This window comes from Martes martes, assembly GCF_963455335.1.
Source record: "Martes martes genome assembly, chromosome: 8".
NCBI lineage: Eukaryota > Metazoa > Chordata > Mammalia > Carnivora > Mustelidae > Martes > Martes martes.
Window position 1 is genome coordinate 88,233,043 of NC_137895.1, and position 7,415 is coordinate 88,240,457.

Below are 7,415 nucleotides of genomic sequence, written 5' to 3' on the forward strand. Positions count from 1 at the left end.
CTCTAAACCACCAGATCTTGAGCTGTGTGGCAAGAGGTGGCATGTCTTTGGCACTGTGCCATAAGCTGATGTGGCAAAGGGAAAAGAGGAGAGAATAGGCGAGAAGACACGTACTCCAGCAGAAAGAAAAGGAGGCCATGGGCCTGATACTGGGGATGCAAAAGGAGAAAGCACTCAATGGGTATTGAGAGCCCCGAGTGGGGCTCTCTGCTCAGGGGGGAGCCTGCTTCCCTTCCTCTCTCTTTGACTGCCTCTCTGCCAACTTGTGATCTCTGTCTGTCAAGTAAATAAATAAAATCTTAAAAAAAAAAAGTGATTTAAATCAGAATGGAGGGAAACAGGCTCCCTGCTGAGCAGAGAGCCAGGACCCTGAGATCATGACCCAAGCGGAAGGGAAGGCCGAGGCATAACCCACTGAGCCACCCAGGCGCCCCCCAATTATTCCTTTTTAAAAGTATTCTAAGATAATTTACAGGCATGAGGGGCGCTTGGCTGGTGTAGTCGGCAGAGTATGTGACTTGATCTCGGGATTGTTGAGTTTGAGCCCTACGTGGGGAGTAGCGTTCACTCAAATAAAAAATAAAAAAATAATTTATAGACATGACATTAAACCCTTAAATATTTCACTATACTTTGCTAATAATGACATGTCCTTATATAATCCCAACACTATTATCATGCCCCCCAAATTAACAATCATTCCTTAATATCATGTAATATCCAGTCCTCATTCACACTTTCCCAACTGTCCCCAGTAAGTCTTTTTACAAGTGATTTGTTCAAAATAGGATCATATTGCATGTGACTCTTTTGCCTCTTAAGTTTCTTTTAAGCAAGAACAGCCCTTCCTCCTCTTTTTCCATGTCCTTGACTTGTTGAATAAACAGTCAATTGCCCTGTAGAATGTCCTACCTTTGGGATTTTTCTTATTTGTTTGTGTTTCCACTTACCTTATTCTGCCAGCCCCCTATTTTCTGCAAGCCAGTGATTAGATCTAAAGACTCCTTTAGATTCAGGCTCAATGCTTTTGGAAAGACTACTTGTTAGGTGATGTAGTGCTCTCCATATTACATTACATCAGGCACACATAATGCACATGTCGGGGGTGGTCTGACTCAGTGTTTTTGAAGCTGGGAGGAGGCTGAGCCTGAGGGAACCTAGGCAGTCAATCCCCTGTGGACTGGGAAGCTGAGCTCTGGCTGAGCCCCAGCCTGCAGGGCTGCTGGTGTGTACCAGCAATGAGTGGGCTGAGTTTTGGGGGGAGGCACTGAGAAAAGCATCAGCTTGAGGCTGGCAGCTTGGATTGGCTCAGTCTTAGAGCAGGACTGAGCAGAGTTCTGGGACAGATACCACACAGGCAGCCCCCCTTAGTCCTGAAGGTGGAGACTAAGCAGGCAAAATTCCCCAGGACTGGGGCTGGAACCATTCCAGGACCCGTTCATGCTGTCCTGCACTCTCCACTGCAGAGAGCAAGAAACCTTCCTCTTCAGCTCTGGGCCCGTTGGTGATGGGCCTGGTAATGCTGTGGCTCAGAAAGATTCCTGACTCTACTAGTTCAGTTTTTCTTGTTCCCTGGCTTCCAGTTCCTGCCTTATCGTACTTTTTTTTTTTAATTGCTTTTAAGCTTTAGAATGTCAGCGCTTGATAGAAGCTTGTGTACCATCTAAGCTAGCCCGTCACTGAAGAAATTCCGTTCTTCCTTAGAAATAGCTGCATGTTAGATGGTGAAACCAGAAGGTACAGTTTATTTCCCCAGACTTCAATCATTCCCACTCCACCTGCATATATATTTTTTTAAGATTTTATTTATTTATTTGACAGAGAGAGCGATCACAAGTAGGCGGAGAGGCAGGCAGAGAGAGGAGGAAGCAGGCTCCCCTCTGAACAGAGAGCCCGATGTGGGGCATGATCCCAGGACCCTGGGATCATGACCTGAGCTGAAGGCAGAGGCTTAACCCACTGAGCCACCCAGGCGCCCCACCTGCATAATTTTTAACATTATCAGGTTGCCCTTGTTCCATAGTATACCATTAATTTATTCTTAATCATAACAACACCCCCTCTAAAAATGATAGGTTTGGTAATGTGGTTGTTTCTTCCTAAAATTAATCAAAAGAGGGACGCCTGGGTGGCTCAGTCTTTAAGCAGCTGCCTTCAGCTCAGGTCATGATCCCAGGGTGCTGGGATTAAGCCCCGAATGAGGGGAGGGGGGCGGTAGAGGGGGTAGTCCCTGCTCAGCAGGGGGCCTGTTTCTCCCTCTGCCGGCTGCTCCCTCTGCTTGTGCTCGATCTCCATCAAATAAATAAATAAAATCTTAAAAAAATAAAATCAATTACAAGAGCACACAAAGAAATGTTCACATTCCACCAGTTAGTAAGTACATCACACTTTGGGAAATGCCACAGAAGTAGAATTGTTGTCAGAGTTTCATATTGCCTTGGACCTTGGTTGGGCACATTTCTCAAGTCCTGAATGTATTTCCTAATCAATAAGAAGGAAGTAACTATACTCTGTATAGGCGTTAGTCATCAGTTTTGTTGCGAGTGACGAAGGCAAGTTCTTCCTGGGAGGCTCCCAGGGACCTTTGTCCAGGCACGTCTGAGCCCCTGCGGTGGTGGGGGAGGGGAGAGCAGAAAACAGGCCAGCCTTGGTAAAGATTACCTCTCAGCTGGGCGGGAGAGCAACGCGGCAGTGGTGGGAAAACCCCTGCTGGAGGCAAAAATCTGGGAAGCTCCCGCCCTCTCCCACCTTGCACTCTCCACCGCCTCCCTTGGCCACTTCAGGAAGGAATGAACATGGTGTTCCAGAGCCCTGTCCCCACAGAAACCACCCACTAGCCCTGGGGACAGTGCAAACTTCCGGAAGAAGAGACGAGAAGTTAGATGTCACGCCTCGGCCTCTACGAACTTCAGCTGGCTTCCCGGGTCGGGGGAGGGAGGGCAAAGCAGGAAGGAGGGGTTTGCGGTTCGGGAGTGCCAGAGGGCCCACCCTCTCCGGAAACTTGGGGGTGGAGAGGCCCAGCCCAGCTCACACCAGACAGCCAGCTCCAGGCTGGGCCCGAGAGGCTTGCAAACCCCACCCCATTCCTCTGGGCACCTCGTGGCCCAGGCGGGTTTGTTTATGAATCCAGCTCCCTCCTCCCACAGCCCGGCCCTCCGCCCGCCCTCAGGGTGGCCCCAGTTGCTTGGGAGGGGGAAACCGGGCCGCCTACCCCCCTACTCCTCCCCTTCCTTCCTCCAGCCTCTCCTGTGGATGAGCGGGGAGACCAGGTTCTTTTCCCAGTCCTGCTGCGTCTGGCCTGTTAGGGCCATTTTCCTTAACGGGAATGGAAAGCTGCGGGTGGTGTAACTCTCCCAGCTCTGGCCTCTGGTGACGACTCAGGACAGTTTGTCCCAGGAGAGGAAGCTGTTGCATTTTGGGTTAAAAGAGGAACTTTACTCCTCTTAACAATGCTAAACTGCCAGGCAGGACCCCAGTCACTGTTGGGGTGCAGCAGTCTGGGTGGGGGTGACTGGTGGGTAAACTGGCACTAGGTACTGGCATACTTCCAGGTCTGGTGAGCTGAGGTCCCTGAGGTGTCTGAAGGGTTTGGATATTTTAGGGGAGGCAAATGTTTTGATTATGCGTTTGTTTCAAGCTGGACTTCACAGGGGGCAGATTTAATTGTGCAGAAAAGCTGTCTCCTTGCTCAGTTTGGGGTCTAGGCTTCTTTCTGAGCCGTCCTTGCCCCTGAGCCTGCCTTCTCTAGCTTTCTAGAATGTGGATAGATTGTGGAATTTAGTCTTAGACCTTCCTCTTCCTCTTCCCCACCACCTCAAACCACCTCTGCTTTTGTTTGTCCAATTGTCTTCCAGCTCTGGAGACCATCAGCTGGGTGTAAAGTCAGGCCCGTCATCTTGCAGCCCTCAGTAAAGAGAATATTTGAGAAGTTTGGGCCAGACTTCAACTCCAACAATAACTAAGTTGTGTTGTTGACCATGCCCCCCAACTCTCAAGAATTTTCATTTCCCCCACCCTCAGTCCTTCTTCCCCCTCCAGGTCTTTAAGGTCGCCAGAGCCACGGACAGATTGCCAGACTGAACAGAGGCCTTTCTAGTACAAGGTACAGAATAGGCAGGGATGAACCACAGTGCTTTTCAGATACAGAAATAAAGACATAGCAAAGAACAGAATAAATCCTTTTTTTTTTTTTTTAAGATTTTATTTATTTGACAGAGACAGAGATCACAGGTAGGCAGAATGGCAGGCAGAGGGAGAGCTCGGAGAAGCAGGCTCTCAGCTGAGCAGGGAGCCTGACGTGGGGTTCAATCCCAGGACCCTAAAGTCATGACCCGAGCTTAAGACAGCCACTTAACTGACTGAGCCACCCAGTGCCCCCAGAATGAATCCTTTTTTTTCTTTTTAAGATTTTATTTATTTATTTGCGAGAGAGTGAGAGAGCATGAGAGAGAGAAGGTCAGAGGGAGAAGCAGACTTTCTGTGGAGCTGGGAGCCTGATGTGGGACTCCATCCCCGGACTCTGGGATCGTGATCTGAGCCAAAGGCAGTGGCTTAACCAACTGAGCCACCCGGGCGCCCCCAGAATGAATCCTTTTTTCTTCGTCAAAGATTTTATTTATTTGACAGAGATCACAAGTAGGCAGAGAGGCAGGCAGGGGGGGGGGGGAAGCAGGCTCCCTGCTGAGCAGAGAGCCCGATGCGGGGCTCGATCCCAGGACCCGAGATCATGACCTGAGCTGAAGGCAGAGTCTTAACCCACTGAGCCACCCAGGCGCCCCGAGAATGAATCCTTTTAAATAATGATAATAATAAAGAATATCTGTAATCATTCCTGGATTTCTCATCAACAGGTTCTGGATTTCCCAAATAGAAACCAGGCTTATTATAGTCCTTTTCTTAGTTTTTTGCCTTTCCAGGACCCTGAAAAGACTGAGGGATGTGTGTGATGATCCACCCAACTTCTCCAATCACCACTGCACTTCAGATGACCCTAGATAGCGTGATGTGAAAACCCTAGGCTTGTTTTCTTGTTCAGAGAGAAGCTTTCTTGCTTCGAAGACTATTGATGCTTTATTATCTTATCAGGGACTCTCTCTTAACTTTTTCTTTACTGAGCTCCTTTATCGTAGAGTGGGCAGAATAGGTAAAATAGAATAGAATAGAATAGAATAGAATAATATGGGGGCTCCTGGGTGGCTCAGTCGGTTAAACATCAGAGGCTTGGTTTTAGTTTAGGTCAGTATCTCAGTGTTGAGGGATTGTGGGATGGAGAAGCTGTGTAGGGCTCCGTGCTGGGCATGGAGCCTGCTTGAGACTCACCACCCCCCACCCCCACTCATGCATGTGTGCACACATGGTCTCTCTCTCTCAAAAAGATTTTATTTACTTATTTGACAGACACAGCTCACAAGTAGGCAGACAGGCAAGCCAGAGAGAGGTGGAAGCAGGCTCCCTGCTGAGCAGAGAGCCCAATGTGGGGCTCGATCCCAGGATCCTGGGACCATGACCTGAGCCAAAGGCAGAGGCTTTAACCCACTGAGCCACCCAGGCGCTCCTCTCTCTCAAAAAAAAAATTAGTCTTTTGTATTTATTTTTTCGAATATTTTATTTATTTATTTTACAGAGAGAGCACAAGCAGGGAGAGCCGCAGGCAGAGGGAGAGAGAGAGAGAAGCAGGCTCCCCACCAAGCAAGGATCCTGACATGGGGCTTGACATGGGGCTCCATCCCAGGACCCCGGGATCCCGACCCAAGCCAAAGGCAGACGCTCACCAACTGAGCCACCCAGGTGCCCCAAGTCTGTTTTGTATGTAACAGCTGTAGTTGAAAGCTAACTGAGAAGGAAGTTTACAATGATGGTGTAAAAGGAAGGTTTTGAAATATCTGCATATTTTATGTAAAATGTTCCCAGTTACCAGATTGCTAAGTGGAAACTTTTTTTCAAGTTTATTTTTTTAGTAATTTCTACACCCAACACGGGCCTGGAACTCACTACACCTAGATTAAGAGTCACAGGACTTTCCAACTGGGCCAGCCAGGTGTGCCAAGTGAGAAATTGATGAAAACAAAAGTGGCTTCAAAATCAAGAAGAATCATTTAATTTATAAAAGGCAAGCAACTGAAGGCTGAGAGTCAGTCCTTGGCCTTGCATTTTCTGGAGATCTGTTTAGGATTGGGGGGACTAGACCTCTTTCACTTAAGTGTTTGTTTACTGGGTGTCAATTATATGCTATCCTAGGCCCTGAGGATACAAATCGAAAAAGCATCACCCAGGCCCTCAGAATGCTTTAGTTGGAGGAGATTGGATATTTACATACCTCTAATGGAGGTATGTTAAAAGAACATAGTGGACAGAGTATTCAGTCTGGGGGAGTTAGGAAAAGACTTCAGAGAAGTCGTTCTTATCAAAACTAAGAGGAAGAGTTCGGTACCCCAGAAGGAGGGTAAGCTGAGTAAACTGTGGTTCTGAACTACGGAGACGCAAGAAAGAATGCTTTGGAGGAAGAGTCCAACAGAGAACAAAGTGAAAGGTAAGAGTGCAATGGACAGTAATGGAAGATGAGCCTGAATAAGTGAGGGGCAGACCACTAAGAATCCTGACAGCCACTCTGGAATGTTACCACTTAGTGCTTGTACTATTATGATTGATTTTGAAGTAAAACATCTCTCAAATGACCCATGTTGCTTTGTAAACACAGTCATTAGGTGTTATTTAAATGATTCACAAATGGTTATGTAGACAGACACTGGCATGTGTGGGATTTGAGAAACCTTGAAATAAGTTATTCATTTTTTAAAAATTTATCTTAGTTTTGTTTAAAGAAATTTTGTTCAGGTTTTCACAGATGAATTGAACAAGATGGGTCATGCCCATTTGCTCTCTTATCAGTAAATAGACCTTTTTCTCAATACCTAGGATAAAATCAAACTCTAATTCCCATTTCAGGGATAGACTAGCTTAGAACCATGGGAAAAAACACAAGCTTTGGAACTAAACAGAACTGTCATAATTTAACTTAAGTATTTGAGCCTCAGTTTTCTCATCTGTAAAAGGGAATGGGAACTTAAATTAACTGAAAGGATTAAGTTAGACAATACATATATACATAAAACATTCAGAGGAGGGCTCTATGTTAGCTCCTACCCCACCTCACCCCACCCGCCCCTGCAACTTTAGGTGTGGTCTTTTGCTGAATACACTAAACAGCTGTTAGAATCTCCAGAGCTTGGTTTACAAAGATGAGTAATGCGGTTTCTAACATCCCGGAAGTTTCAGTTTCTTCCCTTCTGGAAGTTTCTTCCTTACAGTTTCATCCCTTAGTTTTCCTTTTTTTTTTTAGATTTTAAAAATTTATTTGACAGAGAGAAACACAGCAAGAGAGGGAACACCAGCAGAGGGAATGGAACAGGGAGAGG